The sequence below is a fragment of the Rhincodon typus genome, chromosome 10 (genome assembly GCF_021869965.1).
Source record: "Rhincodon typus isolate 14 chromosome 10, sRhiTyp1.1, whole genome shotgun sequence".
Classification (NCBI taxonomy): Eukaryota; Metazoa; Chordata; class Chondrichthyes; order Orectolobiformes; family Rhincodontidae; genus Rhincodon; species Rhincodon typus.
The window spans coordinates 51,968,874-51,992,677 of NC_063341.1; the positions used below are offsets into that span (position 1 = coordinate 51,968,874).

Sequence of the window (23,804 nt, forward strand, 5' to 3'; positions counted from 1 at the left end):
CACTTCTCATTCAAGGAGAGGGTCAATCTAGCCATAAAACCTCTTTATCATATTCCCCATACTCTCTGAAAGCAGACCAGTCCCAACATCCTCCACCTTCTTAGAGAAGAGGAAACAGAAAAGACTGGGTAGAGATAAACAAGATTTTGACAGGTTAAAATAAGGTAGGAAAAGAAAAAGCTGTTTCCTTTAGCTAATGACACAAGAACAAGAGGTCACAGATCTAAAAAGTTTTGGACAAGAGGTAGAAGGGCAGGGATCAGAAAAAGAGGTTGTTTTTTTTAATACACAAAGATACCATCCTGGAGCTCGTCATCTGCAGGACTGGTAACAATGGAATGATCAAGGATTTCAAGTGAAATTGGATGGATATTGGAGACCAGGGCTAAGGAGATAAAGTTTGGGAATAGGACATAGTGGACTGCTCTGCAGTGAACCAGCAATGGGCTCAAATCACCTCCTGTGTGCTTCCCATCCCAATGTCCAAGATATCAGATTCCGTCAGAAGTAATTCTTGATCCTAGGACTTTTCTCAGTGTTACTATAAACTTTCTCTTTAGTGTTCCCAAGACCCTAGGGCAACACTCTCTATATTCCCAGATCTTGAGGTTTCAGCTTGGAGCGGTGTTTAACCATGGGACATAATCTCAGAACTGCAAGATCGTACAGCAGCGTATGTATTGACAAGTCAGTGGTTGTGATGACACTAGCATCCGTGTTATGAAGCCCAACTTATCTCAAGCAACACAGTAGATCTGCCCAACTCAAATAATACTGGCAAAGTCACAAAATTATCAGTACACGAATAACGTAGCAGCAGTTACAAAACATGTACAAAATAACTGACCAGTATATTTGAAGGTGATATTCAAATACTAGAAATTTCATGTAAAACTACCCCACTTTCTTCCATTTGACTCCTTCTTGATTAAATCCACTAATGTCTTTCTGTCCGTCCAGCTAATTATGAACACAATAATAAATTAAACAAAGAACTGTGGATGTCGGAAATCTAAAGCAAAAACAGAAAATGCTGGAGAAACACAGCACCTCTGGCAGCATCTGTGGAAACTAAGCAGCGTTAATGTTTTGCGTCCAATGACCCTTCTTCAGAACTGTTCCAAAGTACAGTCTCTGGACCCAAAATGTTAACACTGCTTACTTTCCACAGATGCTGCCAGATCTGCTGAGTTTCTCCAGCAATTTCTGATTCTGAACATAGTCTGTCAGGCTGACATTTGAAAGGATCTTATCTTCTTCTCATCCATTTTCTACAGAGCCCAATTCTCACATCCAGAGAGGTGCAATACCCCACACGAGTGACTGGGCTAGATGTTCACTCTGCTTTGTGTTGAAGCTTTAGAACTTCAAGAGTTGAAGTTCAGGAATCAAACCAGGTTGCTAAGTACTGTTGAAGGGAGAAAAACAGTCAAGTACAGATATTTGAAACAAACACCCGACAGTTTTCTACTGTCAATAATTGAAGGAAAAATTCAGAGTATAAACCGAAGATAAAGAAAAAAAAAAGTTGAACAGCTGGATTATGTTGAGACATGGACTGAGGGAGGTTTGACAAAAACCAGAATATGCCAACGACTCCAGTAGGGTTATGGCGAAAACAAGCAAACTTCTACTTACTGTCTCAAGTTCTGCTCTCTCAAAGGGAATTAGAAGGTGAACGGATGTTTTATTGGAACTGCACGCTATTGTTTTCTGTTGCACTTCATTTGAAAAAGGTTTGTTATATTCTTCAGTCAAAAATGTTGTTAATTAGAACTACGGCTTCAGTTATCTCATATGTCCAATTAAGGACCTTCTGACAGTTTGTCTTTCCCTTGACTTTGTGAGGCAATTATAATCATCGGGTGAATTGAAGCGGATCATTTATAACACTGACTTTATTGTGGGAAAGATGAGATACATATGGAATTAAATGGGTACTCCCTCTCTTAGGATGTACAAGCCCTCAATTAAGCAGCTTGAAGTGTTCAATGAAGGCAACTAACAGAGAGTCTTAGATTGCAGTTAATGGAGGACATCACTACAATTGATTTTTTCTTCCCCTCTGTCAGTTCCAGAACCAACTTGAAAACCATGTCGTGTGAAGAATACCTTGTACACTGCTAAGTGAGCAATGAGAGTTGCAGATTGAGAAATAAGAACGAAGATAGAGGATGAATTCCAGAAAGCATTGAGTTATCTTCAGATCATTCACCTCTCAAACAAAGGAGAGCTTTAAAAACCTTGCAAATAGAAGACAGTGGTTTAATGCGAGAATTCCAAGACAATGCATTGAGGCAATTTTCTTATTGAGGCTGCTTTTTGAGCACTATTTTATCTCAACAGTACAGCTTCACATGGGACAACACAACTGCTTGATACAGATCAGTCACAAATCTCACTCAAAGTATATAAACCGTAGCAAAAACAAAGAAACTCAAGCTGCATCAGTTCTCAGCCTAACCATTAGATGGTGTACCACGCCAGGGTTAGGGTGAATGAGGGGCAGGGCAGCAAGAGAACAAAATAACACCATCCACTCGGACTCGTGAATGGCACTAGATGGCTATAACTAAGAATAACAACTGTTCAGAGATTGGTGACTCCTCCAAGTACGGAGCTGGGGAAGGAAGGAAGGGAGGAAAACTATTTTGTCACTTACCTTTCCCTCACCCTTGCCTCATACTCTTAAACCTTAAAAGCACAGCCTAGCTTTCCACCTCTAACATGTCACGAGGAAAAATTTGACAGTTGCTATGGAAGCCAACGTGGCGACCGAGTTAATAAGTAAAAACAAAACACTAGCTAGCGGCACAAGCAAGTCTGCAAATTAACGTAATGCCAGTACAGGCATTTGATATGGTCTGATAAATGTATCAATGATCACTTTAAAATAATATACATTATCAGTATGTCATGCAGATGCAGAATGCATCCAAGATCAACTTAAACCCAAGAACAAAGCAATATTGTAAGTAGAACTTGTAGCTAGAGGCAACAAATTAAATGAATGTATTTGCATCCTTAAGCATACATGTTTGCAGACAAAAATGCAAGGAAGGCAGCCAATTATACTTTTCATTTTAAAATACTAGTTAAAAATATTTTAAATGTGAAAAATGCCGAAAAAATGTTGGGGAAAAAACTGATCTGTCTAACACACTGGGAAATGATTGGACCACGGCTATGGGACTTCAAATTCATCGTACAGGTGCAAATCATAATTAGAAATAATAAAATTGGCTACAGCAAATAAACTAAAATGGATGGAGTATTGCAAAAATGTAAATAAAATAGTTAACTGATTGCAACAATTTTAGCAGCCTAAAAACAGATGAACAAATACACCACTCAAGCGAAACTGACAGCTGAAGCCGATTTGATGGAAATTGAGCAGCATTTAACAGGATCAGTGCTGTCTAAATACTATGGCGAGACAACCCAGTATTAACTCATCAGGTCCTCAGAAATTCGAGAACCGGAGAGGAGGAAAAGAACCCTAAAGGCTGTATTGCTTTCCTTAATTTTAATAAATTAAATAAATCGCATCTGCGTATATTTCTGGACCAAGACACGTCTTAAAATATTCAACTCACCTGTTTTCCCACTGCAAAATGTAGCACCGATACATCTCCTACAAGGAATAAATCTTCTGTCTTTGTTTGTCTTCACCTCTTCGTTGATCAAAATGAGCTGGATTGAAATTGCAGCGTGCAAAAAAAATATACACCCAATGCTATCATCCGCCGCTAGAAAAGGCACTCAAAGACACAAGACATTTAGAAATGAGAGGGGGAGGGGACAATATGGACAAAAGCATGAAAATAAAATCTTACACATTGCGTATAAAAAAAGAAAATCTTGTAATAATCCTCTACATGCTGAGGCTGAGGAGAGGGACCATAAAGAACTGTCCAGCGAGAGGAGGACAGATTGTATCGGTGCGGAGTAGAAACCCTGGCTTCAGTCCCAGCGGTTAGTTACAATGTTACCATTTGCCTTGGAACCTCTACATAACTATTCTAAAAAAAATGGTACGGAATCCTGCAAGGATCAAATTCAAATCTGCCACCAGGTGGTGCAGTGTGTGAAGGGGGCGAGGAAGAAAGATTGATTCCACTTAACTCGCTGCCTACTCAGGCTCAACTTCACCTGCTTGTGCATTCTTTCAATAGGAATGAAAATGAGCACAGGCACGATAAATAATTCCTAAAGGTAAATAACAAAGGTTTATTTTTCCTAGTACCTTGTAAAGACTGGACTTCAAAGACATTTTGCAGAATTGCTGAAATTATGTTATTTTCATTAAAAAAATAGTCATGTAGTGCCTTTAACATAATGAAACATCTCAAGATACTTCATATGATCAGTACACAACAAAATATAATACTGAGCCTCATGAGAAAGTACAAGGGCAGATGATCAAATGCTAGGTCCATATGATATATCTTAATGTGGTATGATATTTGGACATTTGCAGTATACAATGATGCAGTAAACGTAGTCCTGTGAACTGACTATACCTCGTGTTGGCTTTCTTAGTTTCTGCTGAGTATTAGTCCACAAAATTGAAGAGGAAGATGAGCTTGTTACACCAGCAAGTCTAGGATCAGCCCAACAGCCTTAAAAGTTCAAATAAATATAGGCAAGTGTCTCCACAAATCTGGAAAATATCCTATCATGGACCAAAGAGGAGATTGAAGCTACTCTTAAACAGCACTCTCACTAAAGTGAGATATTTGTCCCAGTGCTTTACAGACGGCAGTAGTAGCCAACACAGACCAGAGAAGTATATATCCCTTAAATAATACAGAAAATGCGAAATAGGAATGGCCCAAATCCAAAACAAGATGTTTATGTTGCTTGGAAGCCTGATCAGTGATGCATTGCTTGTTTATTAAACCTGAAATCGTGACCTGAGGTTTAAACCAGTGATTTCAAACTTTGTTCCCAGATGTAACCCCATTTTAATGCCTCTGATTTTGTGCGAGATCAGTAGTGAGGAGAGTAGACTCAGCTGCTGAACAGCGATGGTGTTTTAGCTCCGGAGCAGCAATGGGTGTTAAGAGGTTGTGTGTGGAGGAAATTGTTTAAGCCAATTGAATCCTTTATAAAGAAGAACCTTTGAATGGGCTTTATTTTTGCAGCTGCAAGTGGACCTCAGAGATCTGTCTGTTTAAGCATGCCCACCAACAGACAGAAGGTTGAGGATTTAAAAGGACCTCGCAGCTGTAAGCGCGCAGTCTGTGCCCCATGGCAGCCATTGGTGCCTTGGCACCAGTGACTCTGAAATCTTGTCTCGTGACTCCTCTGGTGATCACAGCCTACGTTATGGGAGGCAATGCTTTGAACTGGAGCAGTTCTGTCTTGGATGAGGTTAAGAAAGGCCCATTTCACTCATGGCATGTACTCTCACCAAGCGTGAACACAACGACGCACAGACGGAAAAGGAATTGCTTGCAGCCATTTTCAGAATCAAAAGGTTCTTGTTAGGTAGAAGCTAGTAGAAAATAATTAATCCCTGAGACTATCCTCAGACCAAAATCTGCAAAGCCAACAATGGTAGTGTCAAGGAGACAGATGTGAGCTGTACAGTACTTGTCTTGCAGTTTGAATACAATAGATCAAAAGAGAATCCTATAGTTGACCTTTATCATGTTGGCTGCATTCGGACTCAGATGTAAGCTATAAAGGCCCAACCTTCACATAAGGGATAGCAGTGTCCCAATCACTGCAACTAAACTTAGGGCTGAAATTCAGAAATATTGGTAATATGTGGTAAAAAGGAAATATGAACAGACATTGAATGACTTATTCGACTCATCATTGCGATGAGGGATGAGTTTGTTACCCTATGAGGGAAGTTTGGGCAGGCTGGGCCTATATCCTTTGGAATTGATAAGAATAAGAGGTGATCTTTTTGAGATGTAAGTTCCTGGCAGAACTTGACAGGGTGGATGCTGAAAGGCTGTTGCCATTTGTGGAAGAGACTAGCACTGGTGGATACAGTTGAAAAATAAAGTATCTTGCATTTAGATGGATGATAGGACAATGTTTTTCTCACAACGCTTTGTAAGTGTCCTTGAATATTTTTAAAGAAAATGTAGGTAGGTTTATGACTAAGCAGGGAGTCAAAGGTTATCAGGAGTAGGCAAATGAACTCATTTCTTGGGTCAAACATCACTACAGGTATTAAATGGTCTAACAGCTGCCCTATATATTGGCTCATGTAACATCTGCCATAAAGACTGGGTCTTGTTGAGACAGGTGTCTTGAGGTTTATTAATAACACTAACTCTTTTACATTGCTTGCACATAGTCTGACTGTCATTATTGACATGACTGAAGATTACATACACATAATTGAACAATGGTTTCATTGTACTCAGATCCTGAGTGAAAGTGAGGTGCGTACTCTCATATTAAAATATCAGATGTTGTGCTGTCTTAGAAATAGACTGTCTCTCTGGTCTGATCTGCATACTTCTTGGATTTTGTTAATGTGCTTGCACACCATGGATGGAATTTTAGGTAACTCTGTGACATTGTTCCACAGTTGACTCTTCTTCACATGTTACTACAAAACATTGTGTTGCAATTAGGGTTTTCCTGGACATTTGGATTTCTTGCACTTTTTAGACCAATATCTCCTAAAAGAATGTAGCCTCCAAATGTTGCAAGATGCTGATTGCTGGTTAGGTGGTTGAGACAAGCCGTAACTTATATTTAGATTTAGATGTTTTGCTGAACCCTGTTGATAACTGAAACAGATATTGTCAAGTTGAGCATCAGAAGATGTTGCTGACCTGCCATAAAGTTGTTGAACTTGAATTCTCCTAGCAGTGTGTGATTTATATATTCTTTGAATTCGTCTATAAGTGCTTTTGTGAAGAATTTAATGTGATTTGGCGCATAATAATTTTTATAAGTCATTCAGCTAACTTGGTTACAGTGAAATCACATTCTGTTCTTGCCTATGAAATGGTCAATTATTTCACCCGGCTGTAGTTGGTATGATATGAGCTCAAGCTTCTGTATCCCAAAGTTGACTTATACTTTAAGTTGGCCTTCTAAAATCTGGACAAAATCTGGATGTCAGAATCTTTGGAGTCGGCAATGGAAAGTTTGGAGGATTTGACCCATCGTAATCCCTTGTTTTCAAAAGCAATAAGGAGTCTTTCTACATCACCTATTTGATGATCCAGGCAGTCAGGATTAATTCTTTTTCTAAGTAACTAAAATTCTGTAAGAATGTCAATGGAATGCCAAACCATGTTAAGATCTTGGCTTTCTATTTTTACTGTGCTCTTTAAAATGCCATTATAAAAATCTGTATTGTGGTCCTTTTGAATTGCATTGTGATTTTTTTTATTGTTTGTCTCTTTTTTTCATGCTGTTATGTTGAAAGTAGTTGCCTTATGCCTGTGGGTGGGATTCATGGTAGAAAATGAGAGATTAGTGATGTCATATGCACCTTGTTTTCACTTGTTTTGATAAAAGCAAAATGGCAGCAATGACCAACATCTGTACACAGTTAAAGCTCAATTAATATAGAAAACTTCCTTTTTCAGTGTTTTTCATGCTTTGTTCGATTTTTGCTTTGTAAGATTGGGTCTGTCCTTTAACCCTTGTAAAACCCCAGTTTTTAAATCAGGAGTTGCTATGGCTTCACAATGTTTTTAAAAGGAGGAAAAGAGTACGCACAAATGTATCTTCTCTGATGAGTTTACTGTGTTTCAGGAAGGTTGTAACAGTCTTGGTCATAGTTGTAACTTCAGCTGTGAACTCAGGTAGACAATGAGGAGTGATTGTTAGGAAAATAAACATTTCACATCTGCCAATTATAGTTCGAGACTCTCCCAGACGGGGCATCATCCTTTAAATATCCAACTTTTCAAGTGCACTCAGGATCTTATATGCTTCAATAAGGACACCCCTGACTCTTGAAAATGCCAAAAGATGCAGAACTAGCCTGTCCAATCTCCATTTGAAATAATATGTTGCTCTTTTATTCTTCCTGCCAAAGTAAACAAGGTTACATTTTCCCACAATATACTGCATGTGCTTTTTTGTTCCATTCATTAAAACTATATTTGCAGACTGCTTATGTTCTTTTCACAGCTTACTTTCTTACTTATCTTTGTACAATCAGGAAATTTAACATCCATACAATACTCCATCCAAGTATTGTATATAGATTGCAAATAATTAAGACCCACATAATTGGCACACCATTCATTATATCCTGACTACTCAAAAACAATGCATTTACACCCACCTTCTTCTTTCTATTAGCAACCAATTCCCTATTCATGCTAATATAGTACTCACTACACCATGAGCTCTTATTTTGCATGGTAACCTCAGATGTGGTACCTCCTCAAATATCTTCTGGAAATGTACATAAAGAACCCTGGTTCCTCTTTAACAAAATTGCTTATTACTTACTCAAAGAATTCCAAAAAGTTAATCCTTTTCACAAAACCATTTTGACTCTGCTTAATTATTCTCAGATTTTCTAAGTGCCTTCAATTACCAACTTAATTGTAGATCCCTACAGTTTCTGCTTTTTTCTCCCTCAGGGGTCCTTCAGAGGCTGGAAATGGATTGATTGGGCTGAATAGCCTCTTTTTGGCATCATATAGCACAGTCAACCCCATAAAAGCTCACTTCACGTCAAATATGGTACCAAAGCTGTTAATAGTCTGGGGTAGCATCAGACAATTGCCAGGTAGAGGATGGAATAGTTAGCAAGGGAACAGAGCTGTGGTGGGCACTAAAGACTATGATTTTAATTGCAGAAAATTTCTGTTAATCAGCATTGGACATCAAACAGGTATTTTGACAATTGAAGGGTCCAGTTGAGGTGAGGTTAAATAAAGTTGGGTGTCATCAGATGTACGTGTATAAACTGACATAGTGTTTTTTGGATGATGTGTTCAAGAGGCAGCATGTAGATGAGAAATAGGAATTGGCCAAAAATGGATCCTTGGGATAATACCAGAGGTAACAATGCAATAATGGGAGGAAAAACCAATGATGATGTTGGGAGTCATTGTGACATTAATTAGAGTCTTTCTGTTACTTTGATAGGAACAAAAATCTAATTGGAGGGAGATTAGAGTTGGGACAGTAGCTTGCAAGAACTGAGTGGTCAAGGGTTAGTTTTTTTTTGGGGGGAGAGAGGTGATGCTAGCAGATTTGAAGGAAAGGCAAAATAATCAGAGGAGAAAGAACTATTAACATGGGGATGAGGAAGGGCTATTGGGTGGTCAGTTGTTTAGTGGGAGTCAAGAGAACAGGAAATGGGTGAGATGGTCTCATAGAGGATGTACAGGGAGACAACAGAGAATCTAGAGAAAGGTACAAGGTCAAGAAAGGTCAACATTACAACAAAGATGGAGTGGGGGAAGCATCTAGGAGGTTTAGCCTAGAAGGTTCTGAAAAGTGACAGAGGTAGCTGATTAGAAGGCCTCAATCTTGATAAATAGGTAATCCAATGCACCTCACACATGTATTTGAAGATGTAGGTAGAGGAAACAGGGAGAGAGTTTAAGAAGACAGCTGGGAGTGTGCAAAGGTGTTGCTTGCATGTCATCATATGTAAATATATCTGGTTACCTTCCCTCTGCAAAATTTAATGGTTTAATTCACTTTAAAGGAGGTGATTGTGAAATCTTCAGATCTGAACCTGTATACTCCATATTAAATAGATAAAGTATATAACACATATATAATTCAATGAAATATTTTAGCTTTGCCTTCAGGTAATTTTTAGAAATTAAAACTCTGCTTGTTCAGACACATATTAAAGATGCCCTGCCACTGCTTGAATTGAAAACATTGCCTTGGTCAATGTTCTTTCCTAAAGTACATAATCATAAACATTCAACCTTTTTTTGTGTCATCTTCAAATTGAGCCACTAGGCCTTCGATCCCCTCATCTATATCAGTGATATAAGTCAGTTGAGGTCCCAGCAAAGGCTCCTGTGAGACCCTAATTGTCACATCTGCCAATCTAAAAAGACCTATTTCTGCATAGTTATTGTTTTCTGCATCCACCCTAACTTTTACCCATGCTAGTTATGTTACCCTCTGAACCATGAGCTCCTAATTTACTCAATAACTTTTTACATGGCACCTTGTCAAATGTCTTCTGAAAATCCAAGTACAGTATGTCAATTGGTTCACCTTTACCCACAACACATTTTTCTTCTTCAAGCAATTACAATAAATTACTTAAACATTGTTTCCCTTTCACAAAATCATGCTGAGTATTCCTGATTATTTAGGAGCTTTTTCCAAGTGCACAGTTGTAACCTTCTTAATGATTGATTCTAAAACCTTACCAACAACGATGTAAAACAAACTGGCCTATTGTTTTTTTTTGTTGCCTCTTTCCCCTCCTGATTAGAGGGCTATGCTTGCTACTTTCCAATGTAATGGAACCTTTCTGGAATATAATGAGGTTTAGAAAAGTAACACCAAGCATCTGCTACCTCATTAGGCACTTCTTTTAATACCCTACAATGATGTTCATCAGATCCAGAGACTTATCAATCCACAGTTCCATCAGTTTTCTCAGTGCACAAAGCAACAAGACACTTCACGAAAGCAAGTCTTACATTTTATGTTTTAGAATTAGTTTTCATTGAAATTAAATTCTAGAACTTGAAAGGTGTAGCCTTCACAAGAGTATATGGAGGAGAAGAATGGAAATAGGACTCAGCATGTCCTATGATATTACAAAAATTTATTTCTTAACTTTCAGTTTTACAGATTAACGTGAATTATATTTCATCTAGACTTACTTAAAGTAGTCTCTACAGTGTATAAATTAACTTTATTCTGTGAATAGTAGGTAGTCTAGACATTTCCAGTCCTTGATGTGCTACAATACTAAAGATTGCAGAATGGGGAACAGATACTTCTATCTTTGATAATTTTATGAACAATAAAAAGGCTTAAATAAAAACTGTTGGAATCCGAGTTTAATAAGATTGCGTCCAGTTTTGATGTCGTCCACAATCTTCCAACACAGCAGCTAGAATGACAATTGATCAATGACCAATTTAATAAGGTCCTGCATGTATTGTATTGATAAGCCTTGGGAGTACAAGTCACCACTTTTTGGGGAAAAAAGGTAGGATAGTTGAGGAATTAGAAAAATAACACTTCAATAGTTATTTATGCAGATAAAGAATGTTATAGGTAGACAGCTGTATTATAATTCTGATAACATAGCGTAATTCAGCAATTCATCGGTACCTATCCAGTTGTTTGTATGCTTTTCCTCAATTGTTATAAGGCCACCAGGAAGTTACAGTCAACATACATAGGAGCAATAACATTGTTTATGTAAGATAACAAAGTGTAGAGCTGGATGAACACAGTAGGCCAGGCAGCATCTGGACCCTTCTCCACCTTGTTATCTCAGATTCTCCAGCATCAGCAGTTCCTACTATCTCTGAATTGTTTATGTAAGCTGTTTTCAAAATGTTTAAATGCATACTTCAAGTGTGCCTTCTTGCAGTTTGGATCTATGAGGTATTGGCATTTAGAAAACCTTGAGGAAGCATTATCAAGATGAAGGGTCAACAAACAGTATGCTATTGTTCATAAGTTATACAATGCCACGCAGTGGTGACTTGTTATATACACCATCCCGTACAAATTGACTTCCTGCTGTCTACCATAACATCAGCTAAAGCTCTTCTGTGAGATCCTTCTTCAATGGGGGAATCTCATATTGAACAGCTTGAAGGGAATTATAAATCATGTTCCAGTTTACAGATGTAGAGAGGCCACAATAAGGTGAATGAATAAAATTTGCCATTGTGATCATTCACAATAAACAAAAAAAGAAATAATTTATATTTGCATAGCACCTTTTAGAACTTCAGGACATTTGAAAGTGCTTCCCAGGCAATTAAGAACTTTAAACATAGAGACTGTGTTTGTAATGTATGTTAATTGCTCCGCCATTTTCAGCTGCCTAGGCCCAAAATTTGGAAATGAGGTGGGAACCAAAATGACAGTGAAAAAAGAGAAAAGGCTGAGGCTGGTACAGCAAATAAGGGGAGAAAGTCTAATAATCAAGGCAGACAAAAGCTTGGCAGAGAACTGATATGGTAAGACTGATAAATTAAACTGCAATTACTTCAATGCAAGAGGCCTGACAGGTAAGGCAGATGAACTTAGGGCATGGTTGGGAATATGGGACTGGGATATTAGAATTAGCATTATAGTTAGGTTTTATAATCACATGTAGTCAAGTACAGGGATACAGGAGTACACTGAAAAGTGTACAAAGTGCCGTTCCTACTGCCTTCTTCGGTACAAAGATACCTAGGGACAAAAGCTTAGGTACAAAGTAGAAAAAAAGAAATAAAGTTAAAAGTTCAACATTACAGTCCTTATAAAGTAGAAAAGTAGAGAAATAAAGTTACACGTTCAACATTTCAGTCAGTCTTAAGTGTGTAGCCATGCTGGCCTTGTAATCCCAAGGGATTGATCCCCTCCACACTGAGCTCTTCTACCGGCGCTGGCACGGTCTTCCCCTGCGCCTGACATCGGCGCAGACACTGGGAGACTGCAGGTGCCTGTTCTCGCCACTGTCTTGGGCTGCCTGCTCAGGCCATTGCCTTGGGCTGCCCGATTTTGCCACTGCTGTGGATGCCAGGAGACCTCTCTCTCGCCGCATTCAGCTCGATCTCATTGCACTGCACAAACTTGCCCTCCACAGAAGGTAAGTAGGTTAAAGTAAGAAAAAAAACAGCAGTGAAACAAGAATTAGAAGCAGACAAAGCAGATGAGCTCCAGGGAGCAGCCTGCATGCTCCCTGCTATCTTGAATTAGAAAAAGGATATCATATCAAATTAGAATTAGGATATCATAGCTATTACTGAAATGTGGCTCAAGGATAGACAGGACTGGCAGCTTAATGTTCCAGGGTTTGGATGCTATAGGAAGGATAAAAAGGGAGGAATGAGAGGAGAGGGGAGTGGTGTTTTTGGTTGGGTATAACACTATGGCTGTACTGAGGCAGGTTATTCCTGGGAGATTGTCCAGTGAAGTTATATGGAAGGTATTGAGAAATAAGAAAGGGATAATCATCTTATTGGCATTGTATTATAGCCCCCCACATTAGTCAGCTGGAAATTGAGAAGCAACTGTATTAGGAGATCTCAGACATTCACAAGAATAATAGGCTTGTAAAGATAGGGAATTTTAACTTTCCAAACATAGACTGGGTCTGTAATAGTATTAAGGGCTTGGATGGGGAAGAATTTGTTAAGTGTGTACAAGAAAACTTTCTTCTTCAATATGTGGGTGAAGTAGCAATATTTGATGCTTGACCTTCTGCTGGAAAATAAGGCAGGGCAAGTGACTGAGGTGTCAGTGGGAGAGCACTTTAGGGTCAGTGATTATAATTCTATTAGCTTTAAAATGTTATGGAGAAGGATAGAACTGATCAAAAAGTTGAAGTTCTAAATTGGAATAAGGACAGGAACTTTCAAAAGCTGATTGAGGGAGGCTATTTTCCCTGGTGCATCGGAGACTGACGAGTGACCGGATAGAGGTTTGTAAAATCATGAGGGGCATGGTTATGTTGAATAGCCCAGGTCTTTTTCTTAGGATAGGGTAGTCCATAACAAGAGGACATAGGTTTATAGTGAGAGGGAAAGATTTAAAAAGGACCTGAGGGATAACTTTTTCACATAGACAGTAGTGTGTGTAGGGAACAAGCTGTCAAAAGGAGTGGTGGAGACGTGTACAATTACAACATTTAAAAGGTATCTGGATGGGTATATGAATAGGAAGGATTTAGAGGGATATGGGCCAAATGCTGGCAAATGGGACTAGGTCAGATTCAGATGTCTGGTCAGCATGGATGAGTTGGACCGAAGGGTCTGTTTCCATACTGTATGATTCTATGTCTCTAAAGTTCACCATCCGTCTATTCTCTACTATAACCTTTTTTAAAATCTTATAGGCCAAATTATCAACGCTAATATATTTTTATGTCCTCAGTGTCAAATTTAGTTTGGTAGTATTTCTGTGGAGGGTATTTTCCTACAGTAAAGATTATATAAATACGAGTTGTTGTTGGCAATACAGCAGGCGGCTTGCATAAAGCAATATTCCACAAACAGAAATAGCAGACTGACCAGATAATCTGTTTCAGTGATAAACATTGGCCAAATTTCCAGGATAACTCCCTTGTTTTACTTCGACTCATGTCATGGGATATTTGAGGTCCACGTGCAATGCAATGGGACTTCAGTTTTCAATATTATCTGAAATACAATATCTTCAACAGTGTCTCGCAATATCCTGGATTATGTCTTCAAGTCGCTGGAATGAGACATTAAACTGCAACCTTCATTCACGTGAATTCCCACTCTGAAGTTATCATAGGCAAACTAAATTCCTTCAACAGAGAAGTATGACCAATCTTTTATTATATTCATTGTTGATATTCTGCTTACAAATTAAATTTACATAAAATTTAAGTGTATAAAAACAAGTCAAAGATACTAGAAGGTAAGATGCAATTCCAGGCAGACAGGAGAATCTCTAGCTGATATTCCATTTTCTGTTTACTTATAGGTAATAATATTGTTTTGGGAAGTCAGAAGTGGGATATTCAATCATTCAGCACAGCATTCTGATTTATAACAGACAGGTTAACTACTCCTTTTTAATTCGTTCTCAGGATGTGGACATCACTGGCTAGACCAGCATTTATTGCCCATCATGATTGCTCTTGAGAAAGTTGTCATGTGGCGCCTCCTTGAACTGTTGAAGTCAGTTTGGTGTAGGGACACTGACAATGCTGCTGGGAAGAGATTTTTGGTTCAGTGACAGTGAAGGGATAGAAATGAATTTCATGTCTATAATCTGTCATTAGGAAAATTTTACAGTCTTTTACAAAGGATGTACTAGCACAGTATTTAGAAATGCTTAATATATCGAGCAGAGTCAGCATGGCTTCATGAAGTGATAATCATGCCTGACAAACTTATTTGCATTCTTTGAACAGATAACAAACATGACAGATTAAGGAGAACCTGTAGTGTAATATATTTAGATTTTCACAAGTTGTTGGATAAGATACCACACATAAGACCACTTAAGAATATTAGTGCCCATGATGTTGGTGTAGCATATTGGTATGGGTCGAGATAACTATTAGAAGACAGGGATAAGGGACCATTTTTAAGATGTAAACTTTAATTAATGGAGATCTAGCGTGACTAGTGCTGGTGCCATAATAATTTACAATATATATTGATGACTTGGATGAGTGAAGTGAATGTAGAATCAACAAGTTTGCCAGTGTTACAAAAATAGCTGGAAAGACAAATGGTGAGGATGATGTAAATAATCTACAGATAGATATAGGTAGGATTTAAACATTGTTAAGACAAGACTAGAAGTTGCTCACAGTTTACACAGCTTAATGAACTCAATTCTGCACTTAAATTTTCTATTAAAAAGGAACAATCAAACAAGCTCCCCTTCTTCAATATATTTATTAAGAAGTCTTAAATTGGGTTCTTAATACGATCTCCTGAAGGCCTCTATTCACCAGTCAATATACACATTGGAATTCCCACAGTCACATGAGTTACAAGATTAATTTCATTGCAACTTCATAAATAGGTAAGTTCGATGCTGAGATAGGGCATATTAAAACTATCCTGTGGGGAAAATCAATACTCTATTCAAATCATCACTAACTGTGTGTCATGAAAATCCATGAAAGAGAGCCCATGTCCTCCATTTATGGCCCTGGATGGTGCCTAGTCTACCTCAGAATACCTTGGAACATCAGGAGAAAGTATATTGTTTTAGTGAAGCAATGCTTCAGCCCTGAAATCCTTCCCCACTAAGCTCCAGGACATGCCCTCACACAGTATAGTTTTGCATCAGCCTAAGGAACCAGATAGAACGTGCTACTATCAATTTACCTTTGCTGCTTATGAACTGAGGACAGGTTCTTTCACCAACCTCAAGGAACTTGAAGACCCTATTCTTACCTCCAGATGGAGAGGAGATCTTGCCCAGTGAGGTTACATCAAAAGCACTTCAGTGGCTGAAAAGTACCCTGGGATATCCCTCAGGTTATTAAGGCAGCATTATAAATGCAAACACTTTCCAGATTTACTCCAGACAATTGAAACCATTTGTCTGGCTGTGCCTATTTTGCTGCCTGTGTTAATATACACTTTTATTAATGGCAAATCACAATCACCAGGTAATCACAGTTGGAGTTGGTGGGTTGACAAATTCCCTGAATTCTGATGGACTTTATGTCAGGATTTTGGAATAAGTAACAAATGAGATTGCTGATGTGTTTGTTTTAACTTGCTAAATTCCCTAGTTTCAGGAGGGTTCCATTAAAATGGAAAATCACAAATGTAACTTATTTTTATACAAAAAGAGAAAAAGAAAGCAAGAAACTATAGACCAGTTATTTTAACATCTGCCAAAGGGAACATGTTAGAAACTTATTAAAGAATACATAGCAGGTAATGTCAAGGTAATCAGGTAGAGTTAACTTAGTCTTGTGTAAGGGAAATCATATTTGACCAATTTACTTCTTTTGAGGAAGTAGCACATGCTGTGTTTGGATTCCTAGAAGGCATTTGATAAGGTGCTACATTAAAGGTTATTGTGGAAAATAAGACCTTATGGTGTAACGGGTAACATTTTGGTCTGGATAGAAGACTAACAGGAAACAAAGGGTAGTCATACATGGTCCATTTTCTTGTTGGTAAAATGTAACTAGTGGTGCGCCATGAGATTAGTGCTTGAGCCTCAATTTTTTACAATTTAAATAAATGATTTAGATGAAGGGGCCACAAGTGTGATTGCTAAATTTGCTGATGACACAAAACTAGTAGGAAAGTAAGTCATGAAAATGATCTAAGGAAGGTAACAAAAGGTATAGATAAGCCAAGTGATTGGGCAAAGGTCTTGCATTTGATGTATAATGTGAGAGATTGCACATAGAACTCTGAAATATGAAGAGATCTGGATGTCCTAGTGCATAATTCACAAAAGCTTAGTATCCAGGTATAGCAAGAATTGGGAAAGCTAATGAAATGATGTTGTTTATTGCAAAGATAACTGAATACAGGAGTATGGAGGTAAAGCTTCACTTATCCAAGGCATTGGTGAAAACACATCTCAAATACTATGTGCAGTTTTGATGTCCTTTATTTATGGAAGCATGTACATTTATGGAAAAATGTAAATGTGTTGGAGGCAGTTCAGAAGAGATTTATGATGATTCCTAGAATGACAGTTTGCTTTATGCAGAAAGGTTGGAAAGGCTAGGCTTGTATCTGCTTAATACTACAATGGTAAATGGTAACTTGAGTGAAACATACCCTGAGGGGTCATGTCTGGGTGGCTATGGAAAGGGGTTGTTTTTCATCTTTCGGGAGAATCTAGACCGAAAGGTCACTGGTTAAAAATAAGGGGTTGCCTTTTTAAGAGTGAGCTGAGGAAATAGGTAAATTTGCAGCTTTGGTAAAGTTGTATAGACTGAATATCTTCATCCATTATCCTTGTAATCTATTAATAGGATTGATATTATATAACTACAGCAATTGAGTTTAATTTAATCTTATTTATATTTGTATAAACATCTAAATCAGACCAATATTTTAAGAATCCAGTGATGGCTATGGCTTTTTAAGATCTGATGATCAGTGTATTAGAATCCAGTGATAGAAGTGGCTTTCTTAGGATTCACTGAAAGGAATAGATTTATGAGAATTTAAGAATGGTATTATCTTTATTTAAATCCAGTGGTGTGGATTAACTATTTGAAGGTGCCTGTATACCACTCAAAAATAAGATTAATTTTATTAGCATCTAATGGTGGAACCGATGTGTTAGAGTAATATGATGTGATTATTAGAATCTAAACATTTGAAATCTAATAGATTGTTTATTACAATCCAATAGTTAAATTACCATTAGTTTCATCCAATGAAGGAATTGGCTTTACCGAAACTGCTGATGGGAACAGGTTTATTAGAATCTAAAGTTGAGACCTGTCTCCTTTATTCTTTCATGGGATGTGGGTGTTGCTGGCAAAGCCAGAATTTGTTGCCTATCGCTCATTTCCCTTGAATTGAATGGCTTGCTAGGCTATTGCTGAAGGCAGTTAAGTGTCAAATACTTTGCTATGGGTCTGTGATCACATGTAAGTTAGGTAAAGGATATCAGATTTTCTTCCCTAAAAATCATTAATGAATCAAATGGGTTTTTATGACAATTGGTGATAGTTGACATGTTCACTACTACTGAGTACCTTACTCTTCCAGACTTTTTAACTATATTTAAATTCTATCAGTGCATTAGCCTGGGCCTCTAGATCAATTGTCCAGTGATAATATTACTGTGTCTCCCTAAACCAGTTAATTGAATGATAGGATTCATTATATTCACATCTAGAAATGGGAAAGACATTATTAGAATTCACTAGCAGATTGACTTTATTTGACATCAGCCAAGGGATTATTACTTTATATCTAATAATACGATTGGTTTAGTTAGGAATTTAATTTGGGTCTGATGGAAATTAGTAATTGGATTATCTTTAGAATCAATATAAAGTATTAACTGAATTTGTTTTGTGAGATTGGTATGATTACAATTCATCAAAGTGATTAAGTTTAATAATGATACAGAATTGCTTAGAATATGAATAATGGAATTGAACTTTTAAAGGTATTGAATTCAATCGACTTCAATATTGGGATAAGCATTAACAAAATCCAAAGCTTTTTGATTTTCATGGTTTTCATGGGCAAGGTTTTACTTGCATCCAGAAAGGGAATTAAAATGGCAATGCTAAGATTGACTTTTAATTTTGTTGCCAATAATTAAAGGATTTATTAGAACACAATGATGCAGTTGTGTGTATTTGCTAGGTGTGCATTGAATTTGAATGGGAATTATTAAAATATCATGGAATTGTGTTAAATTTATAAAATGAGATTGGTTATAACCAATGAGGTAATTGACTACCTAATCTAAGAGTTGTGTTTATTAAAGTGCAACAATTTCCATTTATATTGTCTTCTTTGAGTGGGGAAAATGTCCCAAAACATCGAATGGCTTGTTTCCATTCCGTAGGGATTCTATGATTTAACAAATAATTTGGCAAAAAGTAATGATGAGCCAAAACAGAAAATTTGACCAAATGCCTAAAAGCTTGGTTAATGAAATAAGATTTAAAGAGGATCTTCAAGGAGGAGACAGGTTAAATGTAAGGAAGATGTCCTGAGTTTAGGGTTTAAGCATAGCCAAGCTAAAACATGACATTATAAATAAACATTTAAATGCGACTCATCACTTGGGTGTGATGTAGAACAGCGTTAGCAGTTTGAGTAAGGCAGGTATGGAAGGAGGTGTTTCTTTACTTTGCTTCTTCCACTTTTTTTCACCTCCTAGGAAGTATTTCTTCCTCGACTGCTGGGAAAGAACCTAACTGGTTAGTAGTTGGTAAGTGGTTAAGGTCTCTTTTATTCTGAAGATTTAAAATAGTACAGGAATGGATGGTAAAGGTAGTAAAATATACTAATATATATATAAAAAATAACAGAATCAATTATATATGTTATTAATTAAAACATATTAAGGATAGCAGGACAAGTGATGTGGCATGACTGTAATATGTGGAAGGTCCTGAAATTATTGTGATCCTGGCAAACCTGTTTCTACTAGGTAGGGAAGCAATAGTTTTTAGTGGTATTATTGCTAGACAATTTAATCCAGACACTCAGGTAATGTTCTATGGTCCTGAATTTGAATCCCCACAGCAGATATTGGAATTTAAATTCAACAAAAATCTGGAATCAAGAGTCTAATGATAACCAAGAATCCGTTGCTGAATTTCAGAAAACACCTATCTGGTTCACTAATATGTCATAGAGTCATAGAGAGGTACAGCATGGAAACAGAACCTTTGGTCCACAAGTCCATGCCAACCAGATATCCTAAATTAATCTAGTCCCATTTGCCAGCATTTGGACCATATCCTTCTAAACCCTTCCTATTCATGTACTCATCCAGATGCCTTTTAAATGTTGTAATTGTACCAGCCTGCACTTCCTCTGGCAGCTCATTCCACACACACATCACCTTCTTTGTGAAAAGTTACCCCTCATGTCTTTTTTAATCTTCTCCCTCTTGCCTCAAATCTATTCCCTCCAGTTTTGGACTCCCCTATCTGGGGGAAAAGACGTTGGCTATTCACGCTATCCATGCCCCTCATGATTTTATAAACATCTATCAGGTCACTCCCTCAGCCTCCAATGACTTCAAGGAAAATAGCCGCAGTCTATTCAGCCTCTCCCTGTAACTCAAACCTCCAACCCTGGCAACATTCTTGTAATTCTTTTCTGAACCCTTTCAAGTTTCACAACATCTTTCCCATAGCAGGGAGATCAGAAACGAATGCAATATTCCAAAAGTGATCTAACCAATGTATTTTACTTCCAATTTCCACACTGCTCTTACCTTCACCTGGACCAAGTCTGACTCCTCCCTTCCCTTCCTCAAAATCTCTGAATCCATTTCTGGGGACAGGCTGGCCACCAAAATCCACTACAAACCTACTGACTCCCACAGTTACCTTGGCTATACATCCTCATACTGTTCTTCCTGTAACTCTATTGGGAGTGAAGGAATTCTCCCAATTCCTCCATCTCCATCATATCTGTTCTAATGATGCCAGCTTCTGCAAGGGAATCTCTGATATATCCACCTTCTTCCTCAGTTGAGGATTCCCCACCGGCCATGTCCGACTCATCTCCCACACTTTGGCTCTCACCCCCTCTCTTCCTTCCCATAACAGGAATACAATCCCCCTAGTCCTCACTTATCATCCCACCTGCATCCACATCCAAATGATTATTAACCACCATTTCCACCACCTCCAGTGAGATGCCACCACCAGATGCTTAATTGCCTCCCTTCTTTTGTCAGCTTTCCACAGGGACTGTTCCCACCGGAATACCTTGGTCCACTCCTCCTCCACTCCCAATGCCTCCCCACACACCCACAGTACCTTTCTATGCAATTGTAGAAAGTATAATACCTGCCTGTTTACTTTATCCTGCACTTCTCTCAATCTAGTCTACTGTATTCGCTGCTCACAATGTGGTCTCCTTTATACTGGGGCAACGAAACGCAAAGTGGGTGACTGCTTTTCAGAACTTCCTAGATCCACAAAAGTTGCCTGCCACTTCAACATATCACCATGTTCCCTGACTAACATCTCTGTCCTGGGCTTGCTGCAGTGCTCCTCCCCTTATCCCACCCCACCTTCAGCATATATATCAATCTTTTGCTACCTACAATCAGTTCTGAAGAAAAGTCACTGGATCTGAAAAATAACTCTGCTTTCTTTTCATAGATGCTGCCAGACCTGCTGAATTTTTCAAGCAATTTCTGTTTGTTTCACTAGCCTAGACTGTTTATGTAGTAGACCTCTATGCGGGTTCAACATCTGCTATTTGATTGCCAAGTATGCTTAAGTTCTGAGAATGGGTTTAGTACAGTTGTCTGGACAGTTGGTTTGTGAAGCAGTGTAATGCCACAGTGTGGGTTCAATTCCTGCACTGGCTGAGGTTCCCAGGAAGTACTCTCTTTCTCAACCTCTCCCCTCATCTGAGGTGTCGTGACCCTCAAGTTAAATCACCAGTTTTCTCTCTATTAAGAGAGCAGCCCTATGATCTGGTAAGACAATGGTGACTTGACCAATACCTAAACTGTTCATCTTGGAGTGTAGACTTGTTACTGCATTGAAGTGAAGATGAAAGTTACTCTGTGTTTTAACAAATTATCTGCTTTTGATACACATCAGATTTAAGAAAATTGTGCACTCCAAGGTTCTGATTTCTGTTTATTAATTTCAAAGAGCAGATAATGATTTTTAGAATTTATTCATGTGATATGGGCATCACTGGCTAGGCTGGCATGTGTTGTCTATCCCTAATTGCCCTAGAAAAGATGGTAGTGATCTGCCTTCTTGAACTGTTTACGATGTAGGGACAGGTAGGATGTAGGGTTATGAAGGGAGTTACAGGATTTTCTCTCAGCTATAGAGAAGGTATGGTGATACAGTTCCAAGTAAGGATGCTGTGTTACTTGGAGGGAAACTTCCACGTGGTGATCCCATTAATTTGCTGCCCTTTACTTACTTTGTGGTAGAGTTTGCAGGTTTGGAAGGTGCTGTTGAAGGACCCTGGATGAGATACTGCAGTACATCTCGTAGAGCAGTGTACATTGCTGACACTGTGCATCGGTGATGAATGGATTGAATGTTGAAGGTGGTAGATGGGGGTACCAATGAAGTGGTTGCTGTGTCCTGAATGGTGGTAAACTTGAGTATGTTGGTGCCATGCCCTACCAGACAAGTGGAGATTATTCTACAATACTTCTGAATTGAGCTTTGCAGGTGGTAGAGATGGTTTTGGGGAGACAGGAGAATTATTCATAGCAGAATGCTTAGCCCCTGACCTGTTCTGTCACAAAATTATACGGCTGATCCAGTTCAGTTTCTGGTTAATGATATCACCCAGTAATGGTAATTGTAGAGGATTCAGTATGGTAATGCCATTGAATATCAAGGGCCAATGGTCATAACGTCTTCTGTTGGAGAAAGTCATGTGTGGCCTGAATGTTACTTGGTACTCATTAAGCCATGAATAGTGCTGAACATTGTCCAACCATTATCATTCTGACCTTGTGATGTCAAGAAAGTAATTGAAGCAGCTGAAGATGGTTAGGCCCAGATGGAACTTAGATGACTGACTTCCAACAATTACAATAATCCTCCTTTGTGTTAGGTATGACTCCAATCAGTGGAGACTTTGTCCTCAAATTCACATTTACTCTTAAGCAAAAAGAGCTGGAGAAATACAGCAGCTGCTGAGGGAGAAACAGAGATAGTGTTTCAAGACCATTCATTAGAAATTCTGCAATTGTACCTTTTTGCCTTTATATTACTTTAACTACACAATTCTTTTACATTTGATATCTTGACCTATACAAATTCAGTAGTGACAGGTTTGATTCCTGAGTGTCATCTAAGCAAAAAACTGCTTTCTCTGGAGAACAACGGAAGATAGTACTGTTCCTTCAAAGTGACTGACATCATATTGAACTAATCAGGAGGATAACAAGACATTACTTCAATAAGTGACTGTAACCCTTAAGAAGCGAATCAGAAATTTATGCATGATCTGTTTAGCCAATCTAAAACTGATCATTTTCTGTTTGGTAAACTAATCAAAACTTTGATGTCACTGTCAATGCCCAGGATAGTGGATAGCCACAGTTGGTAACCAGCAACTCTTTTGCTTTTGCAAGTTCATTTTATTATAATGCCAGCTAACTGAAATTGTTTGTACAGGACTGAAAATTGCCTTACATGCTCTTACAATCTGTTATTTTATGTTATGACATTATCCAAATAATGTTCACAGTTCAGCACTTCAATTATAATTTGATTCATATGTCAAATAGCATGACTCAATATTGGCATAGCCCATTTGGTGTGACATACACAAATATCTCTTCATCCCTTGATATTAATAGCACTTACCAGAAGCCCTTCAAGAGATAAATCTTAAGGAATGAGGCATTGCCAATACTATCAAAACAATCTTGGATAACAAGGTGTAGAGCTGGATGAACACAGCAGGCCAAGCAGCATCAGAGGAGCAGGAAGGCTGATGTTTCGGGCCTAGACCCTTCTTCAGAAATGGGCC

At 38.2% G+C, this 23,804-nt stretch overlaps 1 protein-coding gene across 3 annotated transcripts in view; it reads right to left on the bottom strand.

Moving 5' to 3' along the window:
- b4galt2 (UDP-Gal:betaGlcNAc beta 1,4- galactosyltransferase, polypeptide 2) overlaps positions 1-4,099 on the bottom strand; it is a 401,349-nt gene extending 397,250 nt beyond the window's left edge. Inside the window, exons 1-2 of one of the 3 annotated variants that reach the window (XM_048601584.1) lie at positions 3,837-3,848; positions 3,597-3,693 (exon numbers count right to left, since the gene is read on the bottom strand). The gene's annotated coding sequence lies outside the window, so the exon portion shown is untranslated. Of the gene's footprint in view, positions 1-2,662; positions 2,772-3,596 lie in introns of those variants that run through there. The other 2 variants (XM_048601583.1, XM_048601585.1) reach the window with 2 other exon arrangements.
- Positions 4,100-23,804: the final 19,705 nt, after the last annotated feature.